Source organism: Crocuta crocuta, unplaced genomic scaffold (assembly GCF_008692635.1).
Source record: "Crocuta crocuta isolate KB4526 unplaced genomic scaffold, BGI_CrCroc_1.0 scaffold54, whole genome shotgun sequence".
Taxonomy (NCBI): Eukaryota; Metazoa; Chordata; class Mammalia; order Carnivora; family Hyaenidae; genus Crocuta; species Crocuta crocuta.
The window spans coordinates 1120989-1137690 of NW_027530356.1; the positions used below are offsets into that span (position 1 = coordinate 1120989).

Here is a 16702-nt window from a genome sequence, read left to right on the forward strand (position 1 = left end):
GAAACTCAGGAAAAAAAAAGCTCTCTTGCTTCAAGGGAGAGGGCTGGTCTAGATTAGTCTAGAAATATATAAATATAAAATATTCTAAAAATTCGTTAAGCAAAGTATCATACTGATCTTTCTCATGTGGAATATAGTCCCAGTTCCCATCTGGTGACCTTTAAAATACTCTTCTCTTTCTTCAACCTCTGCTAAGTTTGCTTGCTATGCTCCTCTATATCCCACTCACCTAATGGCACAGCCAAACAGGACTTCTTGGTATTTCCTACCAATGCCTTACAGTGTTCTACCCGTGTGCCTATGTTCTAGCAATTTCCTCAATCTGGAATACTCATTATTATTCATATCGTTTCCTGTCATATTGTTCCTTTTGAAATTCTATTTGCAAAAAGCTTTAAATGCCACATCCTTCCTGAAGCTTTTTTTTTTTCTTTTTTTGCTTTCTTCCCTCAAACATAATTGGCACATCAGATCACTTTTCCACTTTGTATTGGGAAAGCCACTCTGTGCCTTTCTATTGCTTGATATATACCACTTCCTATCCTGTATTATAGCAGTTTTTATCCTTGGCTTGTCTAATTTATCAGACTGTAATCTCTTTGAGGACAAAGAGTACTATTCATTTCTGTGCCCCTTGTAGCCACTGAGGCTCCACAAATATTTTTTAATTGAAAGTCCATTTGTCATAGTAGTACTTCCCTGGGTTCCGCATACATAGATAATCACTGACGGCAATACTCAAGCAACTGATAGTGTCAGGTAGCATGATCACCACCTGAAAATCTGTTAGAAATTAGAAGCTCAGGACCCACCCCAAGCCCACTAACTCAGAATCTGCATTTTACAAAGACCCCAGGTGATTAGTAGGCCCTTAAAGTATGAGATGCACTGTATAAAGTCCATATATTTTACAGTAAAAAAGTCTGCAAGTAAGTCTAGTCTTCATCATTTATTAAGTAACATTCATTAGACAAGAAGACTCACTGTTTTCAGTCCTGGGTGACTGATGGAAACAGAGGAATCCAGGAGGCACACAGTAATCAAGAAAGGGAAATTCATTTTTATGCAAAGATATCAGCATTACTATGAGGCAAAAATGAAGAAGCATTTAATATCAGACACTATATTCTAATTCATGTTTATAATCCCTGTGTTCTCTATATGCAATGTGAAAGAGACCTATCAGTATTTTCAAAACTGTACATAGAAATTATGAAAGTCTGTAAAAAAAAAAAAAGTCTATAAATGAAGATTTTTTTCATTAAAAAGAAGAATGGGGGGTGCCTGAGTGGCTCAGTCTGTTAAAGGTCTGACTCTTGATTTTGGCTCAGGTCATGGTCTCACTTTGTGAGATCTCACCCCACATCAGGCTTTGCTCTAACAGTGCTGAGCCTGCTTGGGATTCTCTCCCCTGCCTCTGCTCCAACCCCACTTACTTACATGATTGTGTGCACTCTCTCTGAAAATAAATTTTAAAAAATTTTCTTAATGTTTAGAAAAAAGAAGAAGAATGGATTGTAGGGAAACAAACTATCAAACAGAAAAAGAATTAAAAGAGTACTGAAACAGAGTGAAAATTTATATGGGTCTGAACAAAGGAAGTATCACTAGCAGTGAAATGAGGAAATGGATTTGAAAATTTTTGAAGAACAAGCATCAATAGATTGTGGTGAGACTGTGGGGAATTTGAAAATGACTGCACTAAGCAGTCTTGGGGAGAATTAACTGAGAGAATAAATACAAAAGGAAAAAGGAAAAAAGAGAGGCAGAAAAAAATGTCAGAGAATTGATTCAGGGCATAGATTTGAGCTCCCACACCCTCACTGCCCACCGATGTGCACTGCCTCTGTGCATCATATTTGGCCATGACCCTGAAATAGAAAGATGCTGAGGGTTACTTTAAGGTTCTAGAGAATTTTCATTTGATGAGCAGAGAAAGGAGAAAACAAGGTTAGGTATTTGAAAAGCCATGTGCAGGAAATGTTATCAGAAAAGACAACATAATTACTATTTCTTCAATCTCTCCCTAAAAATGTTATCATTAACTACTCCCACCTGTGCATTCAGAAGTGTTAAGACTGTCTAAATTTTGTATCCTTGCTACTTGTTATCTTTAAATCCACTTTAAGAAATTAAAGCTGAAGTGGGGTGCCTAGATGGCTCAGTCTGTTGAGCGTCTGACTTCAGCTCAGGTCATGATTCACAGTTTGTGAGTTCGAATCCGGCTTCAGGTTCTGTGCTGACAGCTCAGAGCCTGAAGGCTGCTATGGATTCTGTTTGTCTCTCAAAAATAAATGAAGTTTAAAAAAATTAAAAAAGAAAGCTGAAGTATGCAACATGAGAACTTTCTGCTTATTCTTTCTCTTACCTATTTGGAACAGGTGTGGTTGGTAAAAATTTGCAATGGAAAAGCCCACGCCCAGGGGCTAATGAAACCCAGTAAATATATCAATGAATATATAAGTGAATTTCACCCATGGGAAGCATTTTTATTGGGAATAGTATTATTTTGATACTTATGTACATATATGGTTGTGAACAATCAAAAGAAAAAGAAGAGCATATTATAAATTAATATTTTTCAACCCATTTCCTCAACATATTTAAAAGTTTTGCAGATAGTTTATAATCTGGTTTCCTTAAAAGTTTTAAGCTGCTGCCATAAAAATTTTAGACAAACGTTTAAAAAAAAATGACTTCATTATTCTAGCTAGCTCATTTACCTATAAAAAGGAGTATTTTCTGAGGTGTCATTTGTAAAATGGACTTCGTGGTCATTTAAATTTGATAGGGATAGATGGTTTGGGTTAATTTGATGGTGAAATAACAATATTCAAAAGCTTTATTGTCAAATACATATATAATTTCACACCTGCTCTTGCTTCTATCTCATAGAAACAATTTAAACAAGTCTTTGGGAAAAATGTATTTTAGGAACTGTTATAGTTTATCACTGTAAAATTCATTTCTGTAATTGTGCAGTCTTGCAAGCATTACTTGTTAATTAGCTTTAATTATACTTTCAGCCAATTACTCAAAATCTGACCTTTTCTAACAAAAGTCAGGCAAGTAGAATATAAGTGAGGCACAGGAACTAAACTGTACACAATAAACAAGTTGGCAAGAGCAATTTATTTTTTGCTTACCCATTCAATACTTGGGCAACTGTTACTAGTTCCATTTTCTCCCTCCCATGTTTATGAAATCCATTACCTTTACCACAGAATTCCCTCACAAAGTAGCATATAAAAATATTACTTAACCTTTACAAAGTAAGCAACTTAAATGAACTTTCGATGATCTGGAATAAATGTCGCTAGCTATCAGGTAATCAGGTCTTCATTGACTACTACATATTTGAAAAAAATATATATCCTATAGACAAAACTTTGAGTTATGTTATGTGTAGGAAATATAGCTTTCATTTAAATATGATAATACCATTCCTGGAAGAAAAAATTTCACTGGTTTAAATTGCTTTCTAAGATATGTAAATTTAGCCCAGGCCACAAAATGGGACATGGACAGGTGATGATGTTAATGTCTTGTTCTTGTCCTCTGCAATGGGTGAACCATCCATATTCTGTAGCTACTTGTGCCTAACATTTATCCTTCCTAAGAATAAAGAATAAAAAATTCTGTAAATTTGTAAATTGCTGGGGAGATTTTAAAAATATACCTGTCAAATGGTACATCAGGGAAAAGTGAAATGTATATAGTTCTTATATAAAATAATCTTTTACTGGTGACAAGTAGTAAAAAAAATTAAAATCACCAATCAACTCTACAGTGTATGTCCTTTCACGGTTTGACAGGACTCTTTACAGAGCTGTGATTAAACTATATTATCAGTTTTATATCATGGTTTTACACTAAAAATTATACCCAGAAATTTTCAGTGTTATGTTTCAAATCCTTCATATAATTGTTTTAATGGTCCCCTAACAAACTATGTTAGGAGTTATTAATTTTAACTATGAACATAGTAACTTAATCATAAGTGATTTTAATGCTCTTAAGAAATGTGTTCATGTATCCCTTGGGTAAATTCCTAGCAGTGCTATTGCTGGGTCCTAGGGGAGTTCTATTGTTAGTTTCCTNTTGTAAAAATAAATAAATAAATAAATAAATAAATAAATAAATGTGTTCATGTATTTAGAGACCACAAGTTCTGCCTCACTATAATATTTCTTGGTCACATCAATTGCTTCCTTGCAGGAGACTTAAAGGGAGATTTTCAAGGTCTAAATGGCATATAGTTGAAGGTTATAAATATAATCTTCACAGCTTTGGAAGCAAATAAAATTCTGTCTGCATTTTATTAATTTTTTTAGGTTTATTTATCTTGAGAGAGAGAAAGAGAAAGAGAGTACAAGCAAGGATAGGGCAAAAAAGGGAGGAAAGAATGAATTGCAAACAGGCTACACACCATCAGGGCAAAGCTTGATGCAGGGCTCAAACTCAAGAACCACAAGATCATGGCCTGAGCCGAAACCAAGAGTCATACACTTAGTTGATAGCCACCCAGGCTCAGGCACCCCTGTTGCATTTTAAATAAGTTTAATAATTGTTTAGGACCTTTATAGATCTGGTCACTTTGTTGATGTGGGAAACCAACAGCATTATGTAGAATTTAGTATTTTTTAATAAAAATAGTACACTGTCTTTTCTTAAAAGGTCCAAAAGAATATCATAAAGAATGCATAAAACTACCAAATCAGCCCAAAATCTCCTTAAATTTACCCCGGGCTTTCAGAGCTCTACCTTTGGTGTTCTTTCTCCCCTGATAAATTTTTCCAGTCCATTGAATTAAAGAACATATATTACGTTTCTGGGATTCCATTTCTAGCACGATGTTCTCTATATTACAATTTCAATTATTAATGGTGAAGATGATAGTGAAAACAAGGAGAAAGGAACGGTTAAACTTTAAAATATGAACAATCAACAAGTATTAGTTTTGACTCTACATGTAATAGCATTGAAGCTCTCTTTGAAGCTCCCCATGCTGTTTGTATAATGTACTAATTGAAGCATGCAGCATGCAGAGCACTGGGCCCACAAACAACTCTTAAGCACTCCCTCCCCTATCTGCTCATTGGTTGACTTGTATGTTTAATAAAAGTCAGTTGGGTTTGGACCCAAGATGTTTATTTCATTGAGCTTATTATTGAATTTACACGGTTTAATTAAATATTTTGTAACCCAGTGGAGTAGAAGTGCAGAGAGAGAGACAATTCTTATTTCCATTAAAGTTAAATACTTTGGAAAGGTCAAAGGCCAAAAAAAAAGTTGATTTAGATCTATTCAAGATAATCCTAAAAGGCTAGAGGAAAAAAAAAATCAATCTGGTAAGAACCCTGTATTTTATTACTTCAAATGTGTTTTTAAGTTCTTGCACTAGTTCAAAGACAATGAAACCAGAAATAATTCAAAGGTGTTGAGATTTATTCAAGAAAAGTATTGGGAACCTTCAATCAGCCCATCCACTATATAAACAAAAACTGCTTTGCACACATTTTAAAATGTATTTTAAAATATGTTTAAAATATGAATATGTCTTTCTATGATTTTATATTTTTAAACTTTTAAAAAAATAAACTAAAAGGAATAAAAGGGCTTAAATTTTATTTACTTATATTTTTTAAAACAGTTTACTGTCAAGTTGGTTTCCATATAACACCCAGTGATCAGCCCCACAAGTGCCCTNAACATTGGGTCCATGTGCCCCTAAAGGGCTTAAATTTTAAAGCAGAGTTTAGATTAATGTCTTAGCTTTAACACTAATTAGCAGAAGAAATTTGGGGTATATAGTACTCTAAGTTAAATTCCTCTCATTAATAAGACATAGAATTGAAGTAGATAACCTGTATGGTCACCTCCAGTTTTATTTTGTTTTGGAGGAGAGGGGTTAAAGAGAGACTATTGTTACATAGGCAATAAATTCCCCTATGAGAGAGGGAAAAAAACTGGATAAATCAAAATTGTTTAAGTATTAAAATCTTCGGGGAAATGAGGAATTAGTAGGTTTAGTTAAGTATAAAATACCCCCCTCCACTATCCATTCTTTTTCTTTGTTATTTTCATAATTGGACACCAAGTTTTAACAGGAAACATGACTGTCCAGGCTGATACTATGTTTCCCAGGCTCCCTTGCAACTGGGTATAGCTAAAGATTTTATTAATGGCATATGAGTATAAATGACATATATACAATTTGCAGGGTAAGGAAAGCATACTCCTAAAACAGATGTGGCACTTTTCTTGAACTACAATGACTATACAAATCATAGAGATGCCTAGAAGGTGGTGAAATACCAGTGTGGAAGAAACTCCATCCTTTGGATGACTTTGTGGGCTACATAGTTCTTTGTCAAGCTACCCAACTACCTCAGGAATTTTATACAAATATTAAGTAAATGTAGAACTTTTCTGAGCCATGTTTTTTGCATAGTAGCTTAGCCCACAACATGTATTTAATCAAAGGTTTTTTCATTCATCAAAATAAGCAATTACTATTTATTATTATGGTATGATTAATTTTGATTTATAATCTTCATTTTAAGCTTTGGTCAATGTAACAAAATTAGTGTAATTTAAAATTTTATGTATATGTCTGCTCAAATATGCTTTCAGCTTCTTGAGGTCAGGCTCTTACTTCCTGGAAGCTCTACTTCCAAGCATATATCTCAATAATGACAACACTACACATAATCATGGTATGTAAAAAGTATTTTCATGTGAAGATAGAAGATAGACTTCAAGTAGTTCAAATCTCAGCTCTTGTTAATCAAATGGCTTTTGCCTAACCTTTACATATAGTGTTTATGCATACTAGCTACTTCATAAATACTACTTCTGAGAGTATACTATAAAATATATAGATGATTGCAAAGCAAGATAAAAAAAATGTGTTTTGTAACATGTATATTTGTTATTTCTTTGTTGAAATGCCTCCGAAGCTATTTTGAAAGAGTTTTATGGTGTAATGATATTATACCCTTTCTTGTTTTCTATATACTTTTTTGCCTTAATTAGATAAAAATCCACTGAAAAAAGACAGATTGGGTGATAATCAGATATATCAAATCTATTTCTTAATAGCTTTGTTTTCTTAATAATCTTCAAAATGAGTTTCAAAAGTTTTCCATAATTTCAATATTATTACATTTCACTTTTAAAAACTCAAGATCAAAGTTTAAAATGCTGATGTAGGAAGACCCTGAATTCACCTCCATGGGCATTCCAAATCTATAGCTTATATATAGAACAATTCCTCTTGAAGAACCGAGGGCCAACTCACCAGCTTTTGTACAACAAAGAGTACAGGGATTGCATAGAATATGGCAGGAGAGATGGTGACAGGTCAGGAAGGGAACCCCATACCAACAATATGAAAACTGCAGTGGGAGGAGTAGTACTGAGGGACCAGGAGCAGCTTTAGTTGCTGTGGAGCACAGGGGGAAAAAAAGCCAAGATTTAGAAGGCACCTAGAATATAAAGGAATAGCCTTCTACCAAATGAAGGAAATTCTCTCTGGGGTTGGAGGGGCAGGCGAGTGTGATTGATTATGACCTTCCTCCATCTTGATAATGCAGAGGGGAGCAGAGTAGCCAACCTGCCACCTGAGTGAGGCTGGGCCCCTGGCCCATACCAGCCCTGGACCCAAAAATCCCAGGACATAGAAAAAGGGCTGCAGTTTTTAAAAAGCAACCATAATATACAGGAATCATCCCTAGAACTCTACCAAATGACAGGAGAGTTGCTGTAACTTTCTCCAGGTTTGGAGGTACAGATAAATGCCTTTGTTTATATTCTTGCTGCAACTTGATGGTACAGAAGAGAGCAGGCTCTGAATGCCCTGGATGACCAACTGTTTTAGTGAGTCCCAGGCCCCTAGCATACAACAGCCCCAGCTTTCCCATTAAGGTAGCCCCAGCACGGTGTGTACTGGGATATCTCTGGACAGTGTCAACTAAAGCTCCAGTCATCTTGCCAAGGCAACACAGACACAAAAAACACAAAATGCCCCAGGTTCACACCAACTTCAGTCCCAGATGACTCACAAGGGCACATTCTGGCAGAGAACCCCGGGACCTCCAGCCCATGCCTGCCTCAGCTTTACCAGGGATCCTCCCACACAGAGTACCATAAGACCATGTAAGTTCTAGACCTTTTTTCCAGGATATTTCCTGCATAGAAAGCTCTAGGACACCCAGCTTGCACCCACTGCCAGTATAGAGAGCCCTGGGAACCACCTGGTTCATTCTCATTCAGTTTCAGCCATCTGATGAAAGCAGCCCCACATTGGAGTGCTCTGAGACCCCCAACCCATTGCCACCTATAGCTCCAGCCAACTAACCATAACTACCAGGGACAAGGTCTGCACAAGGAACTTAACTACACAAGGCCATTTCTTCAAGGTTAGAAGAAGTAGCTATTCTATCTAATTCATAAACATAAACACAGTAAGTCATACAAAATGAGAAAACAGAGGAATGTGTTCCAGATGAAATAATAAGAAAAAACTTGGCATTAAAACCTAAACAGAACAGATAAGCAATCTACCTGACAAAGTGTTCAGAGTAATGGTCATAAAGATGTTCACTAGACTGAAGAGTAAATAAACTCAGTGAAAACTTCAACAAAGAGATAAAAAAAGAACAGTTAAGAAACACAAGATCTGAAATGAAAAATACACTAGAGGGAATCAACAGCAGATTATAAAGATTATAATAAGAAACAAAAAAGAGCATTACATAATGATAAAAGGATCACTCCAGTAGGAGGATATAACAATTGTAAATATCTATGCACCCAAAAATAAAGCAACTGTTACCAGAAATAAATGGGGAAATTGATAGCAGCACGATCATAGTAGGGGACTTTAACAACCCACTTACATCAATAGAAAGATGATCCAAGAGGAAGTCAACAAGGAAACCATGACACATTAGACCAGAAAGACTTCACATATATATACAGGATATTCTATCCAAAAAACAGAATACACATTCTTTTTAAGTGCATATACAACATTCTCCAGGATAGATCAAATGTTAGGCCACAAAAAAATTTTCAATAAAGATGATTGAAATCATCAAAAATCTTTTCTTACCAAAATTGTATTAAACAGGGAAATAAATTATAAGAAAAAACTGTAAAAGTAAAGGTGGAGACACAAAATGTAGAGGCTAAACAACACACTACTAAACAAATGGGTCAATGAAAAAATCAAAGAGGAAATGAAAAATGCATGGAGAAAATTTAAAATGAGAGACAACAATCCAAAATGTTTGAGATGCAATGAAGGAAGTTGTAAGAGGGAAGTTCATAGAGATACAGGCCTATCTCAAGAAACAAGAAGAATCTTACATAAATAACCTAACCTTTCACCCATAGGTACCAGAAAAAGAATAAAGCCTAAAGTTCATAGAAAGAAGGAAATAATATCAGAACAGAAATAAATGAAATAGGACTTAAACACAAAAAAATAAATGAAACCAAAAGCTGGTTCTTTGAAAATAAGATAAACGAAATTGATAAACCTTTAGCTGGACTCATCAATAAAAAAGAGAGAACTCAAAATCAGAAATGAAAGAAGAGAACAATGGACATCACAAAATACAAAGGGTTATACAAGACTACAACAAGAAATTATATGCTGACAAATTGGATAAATTTCTAGAAATATACAATCTTTAAAAACTGAATCAGGAAGAAATAGAAAATCTGAACAGTCTAACTACTAGCAACAAAATTGAATTGGTAATCAATAAACTCCCAACAAACAAATGCCCAGTACAAGATGGATTCATAGGTAAATTCTACCAAACATTTAAAGAAGAGTCAATATCTAGTCTCCTCAAACTCTAAAAAATAGAAGAGGCGAGGGAGGGGCAAGATGGCAGAGAAGTAGGGAGCTCCATACCTGCACTCCCGCCCAGGCATCACGGGGAAAAGATCTGAAGCCATAGGAAACCGTACCACGCCCAAGAGATTGGGAGAGAAAGGGCGCAGATTCCACTGACAAAGCCTTCTAATGTGAGTGCGAACTGGGGAAGTAAATATCGGGCCTGGATTGCAGACTGGAGAGATGGGCCACCCCCTCTGTGGGGAGTGAGAGGGGNGGGAGCAGAGGCTTCTGGCCCCACCCCCAGAGCTAGCCTGGAAGATTGGAATCACCCTGAGGGGAAAGCCAGGGGATCGCCTGAGGCAATTTCAGCAGGGTGCTTGGCCTAGGATTTGGAGGCTGGGACTGGCCTGGGTTGAAAAGCACAACAAACTTTGGCTGAGCCCCTGGCTCAGGAAGTTTACACGCCTATAAAAGCAAGGTGGAGCGCCGCCACTCTGCCACTCTCTTCCCTACAACCTCCAGGCAGAACTGCCGCCTGACTCATTGGATCACNTCATTACAACCAACCCCTCAGAAATACAGGCAATTACAGGGAATACTATGAAAAACTATATGCCAACAAATTGAACACCTTAGAAGAAATGGACAAATTCCTAAACGCACACCCACAATCAAAATTCACACAGGAAGAGGTAGGAAATCTGAACAGACCCATAATAGGACTTCCAAATTCATTCTACGAGGCCAGCATTACTCTGATACCAACGACACTACACAAAATGAGAAAACTACAGAGTACTATCCCTGATGAACATAAATGCAAAAATTCTCAACAAAATATTAGCAAACTAAATTCAATAATATAGTAAAAGGATCATTCACCATGATCAAGTGGGATTTATGCCAGGTATGCAGGTTGGTTACACATCTGCAAATCAACCAATGTGATACATATTTATCAAAATAAAGGATAAAAATCATAAAATTGTGTCAATACATGCAGAAAAAGCATTTGACAAAATTCAACATGTGTTCATGATAAAAACTCTTAACAAAGTGAGTTTAGAGGGAATATACTTTAACATAATACATAACAAAAGCCCTATGCAACAAATCCATAGCTAACATCATACTCAATGGTGAAAAACTGAGAACTTTTCCTTTAATCAGATCAAGAAAAAGACAAGGATGTCTACTCTGACCACTTTTATCTAACAGAGTACAGGAAATTCTAGCCACAGCAATAAGACAAGAAAAAAAATAAATAAAAGCATCGAAATTGGCAAGGAAGAATTAAAACTTGTCACTATTAGCAGATGACATGATGCTATACATAGAAAACTCTCAAGATTCCACCAATACGTTAGAACTAGTCACTTGGTAAAGTTGCAGGATATAAAATCAATAAAAATAAATTTTATTTCCATACAGTAAATCAAAGTAGGAGGAAATTGTGAAAACAATTCCATTTATAGTTGCACCAGAAAAAATAGCTAGAAATACATTTAACCAAGGAGGTGAAAGACATGTACTCCAAAAGTTATAAAACACTGTTGAAAGAAATTGAAAATGACACAAATAAATGGAAGGATATACCAGGCTCAGAGATTAGAACTGATATTATCAAAATGTCCATACTGCTCAGAGCAATCTACAAATTCAATGCAATTGCTATTTTAAAATGCCAATAATATTTTTAAAGAAGTAGCATAATACTAAAATTTGTATGGAACCACAAAATACCCAGAAGCACCAAAGCAATCTTGAAAAAGAACAAAGATGGAGGTACCATAATTCCAGACTTCAAGATATACTACAAAGCTGTAGTAGTCAAAACATTGTGGTACTGGCACAAAAATAGACACATAGATCAATTAAAGAGAACAGCACAGTAAAAAAAACCACTTCACTTTTAAAAGGTTAATTAATCTATGACAAAAAAGACAAGGATATACAATGGGGCAAAAACAGTTTTTTCAAGAAATGCAGCTGGGAAAACTGAACAGCAACATGCAAAAGAATGAAAGTGGACCACTTTCTTTGCAACATGCACAAAAATAAACTCAAAATGGATTAAAGACCTAAATGTGAGGCCTAAAATCATAAAACACCTCGAATATAGACAGTTAATCCCTTGGACATTGGCCCGACATTTCTCTCTTTCTCTCTTTCTCTCTTTCTTTTTCTTTCTTTCTCTCTCTCTCTCTCTCCCTCTCTCTCTCTCTCTCTCTCTCTCTCTTTCTTCCTTTTTTTTGGCATATCTCTTTAGGGAAACAAAAGCAAAATAATAACAACAACAATAATAATAATAATAAACTATTGGGACTATACCAAATAAAAAGCTTTTGCATAGCACAGGAAACCATCAACAAAATAAAAAGGCAACCTACTGAATGGGAGACTATATTTGCAAGTGATATATTTGATAAGGCGTTAATATCCAAAATAGATTCAAAAACTTACACAACACCAAAAAGCAAACAATCTATTAAAAAATAGGCAGACAACTAGAACAGACATTTTTCTAAAGACATATAGGTGGTCAATATACACACGAAGAGATGGTCATCATCACTAATTATCAGGGAAGTACAATCAAATCCACAATGAAATACCACCTTACATCTGTCAGAATAGTTAGAATCAAAGACACAAAATAGCAAGTGTTAAAGAGGATGTGGAGAAAAGGGAACCCTCATACGTTTTTAGTGAGAATGGAAATTGTTTCAACTGCTGTGGAAAAGACGATGGTGGTTCCTCAAAAAATTAAAGAAATGCCACATGATCCAGTAATTCCATTACTGGATTTTTATATACATACATACATACATACATAAAGTGAAAACACTAGGTTGAAAATATATAAGCACTCCTATGTTTACCACAGGATTTTTTTACACTAGCCTAGATTCGGAAGCAGCCAAAGAGTCTAATGGTAAATGAGTGGATAAAGATGTGGTCTATATATACAATGGATTTACTTAGCCATGAAAAAGAGTGAAATCCTGCTATCTGCAACAACAAGCGTGGAGCTACAGGGTATTATCATAAGTTAAAAAGTCAAAAGGGGAAAAATAAATATGATTTCACTTATATGTGGGAACTAAAACACGAAGCGAATGAATAAACACAAATAGACACATAAATACAGAGAATAAATTGTTGGTTTATAGTGGGGAGGTAGTTGGGAGGAAGGAAAAAAGAAGCAGAGGTGATTAAGAGGTGTAAACTTTTGGTTATAAAATAAGTCACAAGGATTAAAAGCACAGAATGGGGAATTTAGTCAGTAATATTGTAATAACATTGTATGATGACAGATGGTAATAACTACACTTATCCTGGTGAGCATAGCTTAATGTATAGATAAAATTGTTGAATCATTGTGTTATACACCTGAAACTAATATAACTTGTATGTCAAGTATTCTTTAATTAAAAGGTCATAGGGGGAAACGATCAAGTTCAAATTTTAATTATAAAGCTATAGTAATCAAAACAGATTTGAACTAGCATAAATATAGATACTTAGGCCAATTGAATAGAGAATCCAAAAATGTACCCATGCTTATATGACCACCTAATTTTTTACAAAGGTGGAAATGGAAAACAATGGAAAAGTATAGCTTCATCAAGAAATGGTGAAGATACCAGATATCTACATGCAAAAAAACAGATTGGACCCTTATACCATACAAAAAAATCAACTCAAAGTGGATTAAAGACCTGAAACTAAAAATCTAAAAAGAAACCATAGGGATACAGCTCCTTGACATTGGCCTTAGTATTGATTTTTTTTTTTATTTGACACCAAAAGCACAGGCAACAAAACCGAAAATAAACAAGTGAGACTACATAAATTTAAAACGTTTCTGTGCAGCAGTGGGAACAATGAAATGAAAAGGCAACCTATGTAATGGGAGGAAATATTTGCAGACTTTACATCAGATAAAGGTTAATATCTAGAACATATGAGGAACTCCTACAACTCAATAGCAAAACACCAAAATAACTCTATTGAAAAATGGGCAAAGTACTTGAATAGACATTTTTCCAAAGAAGACATACTGACAACCAACATGTACATAAAAATACAGTTAACATAATGTATCATTTCAAAACCACAATGAGAAATCATCTTTCACCTGTTAGGGTGGCTTATAATCAAAAAGATAAAAGATAACAGGTGTTGTCAAGGATATGGAGAAAAAGGAACACTTGTATGCTATTAGGGAATATAAATTGGCATATCTATTATATAAAATACAATGGAGGCTTCTCTACAATAAGAATAGAACTACCATATGACTCACCTTTGGGTATGTTTTTAAAGGAAGTCAAATATTACAGATATTATGCTAATTAAAGCTATCCAGACATAGAAAGACAAATAGTGCATGATCTCAGTCATTTGTGGAGTAAAACATTGAACTCAGGAACAGAAGACTGGTAGTTATTACAGGATTGGAGAGGTGGAGGGGTAAAAATGGAGATGTTGATCAGAGGGGACAATCTTTCAGTTCTAAGATGGAAAATTTTTTGATCCTAATGTATAACATGGTGACTATAGTAAATAGTAATAATGTATTATATACTTGAAATTTGCTAAGGAAGTAGATCTCAAATGTTTTCATCACACATGCATAAAAACTGTCAGTTGATGTATATTTTAATTAGCTTGATTGTGGTAACTATTTCACTACACACACACACACACACACACACACACACACAAACACAGTCTAAATTTATACAACTTTTGTCAATTATACCCCAATAAGCTGCAGGAAAAAAAGTAATGCTACATCATAATGCTATTGTTTACTTGATATGTATTCCATACTTTTAAGAGATTTGGATTAATAAATAGGAAAGGAAATTATTTCTATTTCTGTTTATTAGTTGGTAATATATTATCCTTTTAAAAATAGAACTTAATATGTAATGCTTTATCATATCAAAAATACATTTGATACCATCTCCTTTGGAATTTATTGTAATGAATGAATATAAGTTTATATTGAATAATTTCCAACTTTACAAATACTACTCCTTTATTTTTCATTCTAATAATGGTGTACCAGGAAATAGATATTTATGGTCATTAGTGGGAATGTACACCACATTTTTGTAAAGAAATTTATCAAGAAGCAAGGGGCTTACAAATTTTCACTGTATAATGTAGTCGTTCTATCTTGGAAACATACTCTAAGGAAATAATGACAGATGTGGACAAGGATTCAAGCAAATAAACTGATTATAGCAGCATATTTAAACAAAATTAAAAATAACCTAAATAGTCCAAAGTGATAGATTGGTTAAAAAAATTCTGTATTTAAGTAAAATAATTAAAATTATATTTTATGAAGAACTCTTAACATTTTGAAAACTGCTTATGATGGAAAGTTAAAATGAGAATTTCTTTAGAACAAAGCATTCTTGTAAAAATAAGTGTATCTGAATTATGCAATACAGTAACTAAGTGAAAATATAATGAATGGTTTTTACTTCATTTTGTGTGGCTTTCCTGTATTCTCTAATATTTTTATTGGGAATATTATATTTATGATTTAAATAAAATTATTCTTTTAAAACAATATGACTCTGTTCTCTACTTTGATCTTAAATTTCACCATCTGTACAATATTTAGCACAGTTGCTCTTTAGGAAAAGATCTCTAGTGTGCTACAATTACACATAATACTCTAAAAGATGGTTACTATATTTATGCCATTATTTTTTTTCCACTCAAGGCACTATTTTCATAGTGAGATTTATCTTTTCTCTTATCCTCTATAAGGTTCCTCCTCCTTTCACCTTTCACTTTAAGTGGCTGGTAGCCTCCAGGTTTTTCCCACACTTTCTATTTGCACAAGGCTCTGTGCCCTATTGCTCATGTTAAAGTAGAAAAGAGAAACATCTGGGTTTTGAAAAAAGCAAATATTGTAAGAACAAAGGCATGAAAGATGGATTTTATTTTCGTACAGACTATTGTTCAGTCATATGACTTTCTTTTGTCACATAAACACACATGGCAAACAAAACATGCTGAGAGAGTTTTTTTCTCTCTTTCAAAATTGTCTATATAAAGACAAAATTAAAAAAGATAATCATCTAGAAATATGCTTCTTTAAACATGCTACACAGGATAAAATCAGGCGTGCAGCACTAATTATTCAGAATAGGGTCTATATTGGCATCGTCAGAACTCTTTGTGATGAAATGTTCCATTATCTGCATTATACGATACCAGAGTCACAAGCCACTGGTGGCTATTTAACACTTGAAATGAAACTGATGTGACCGAAGAACTGAATTTTAATTTTTGTACTTTCAATAAATTTAAACTTAGTCATAACCTGCCTTGTGTTTATGAGCTACCCTATTAAACAATTCAAATCTGGCCTGAATTCAGGATAAACATTGGTGACTTCTATATAACCACATAGTGTAATTTGTTATTATTATTAAAATAATTTTATAATAAAAAATAACATAAGATTTTTCAAGGGAAAATAGTTACTATTGTTGTCAAACCTATCATACTTAGAAAGTCCAACACAATTTTTAAAATAAAAGAATGTCATATTACAAGATAGTAGCAAAATACTTCCCTAATCAAAAATGTGAAGGTGAAAATTCTGTTTGGAAAATGCCCAAAAATAGTTAAAGAAAGGAAGAACAGCTCAGGTCTCCCCCAAATCTAAGGAATAAAATGGGATTTTTTAATTTTTTAAGTTACAAAACACAGGAAACAAATTCCATTTTTACAAATGCATTGCATTGTATATAATGGGACATTTATAAATATTTTAAATAACTTTACATTATTACTTCATAAAGTTATGTT

At 34.1% G+C, this 16702-nt stretch overlaps 1 long non-coding RNA gene across 1 annotated transcript in view; it reads left to right on the plus strand.

Moving 5' to 3' along the window:
• LOC144233056 (uncharacterized) overlaps positions 1 to 16702 on the plus strand; it is a 389651-nt gene that overhangs the window by 286057 nt on the left and 86892 nt on the right. The window lies entirely within an intron of this gene.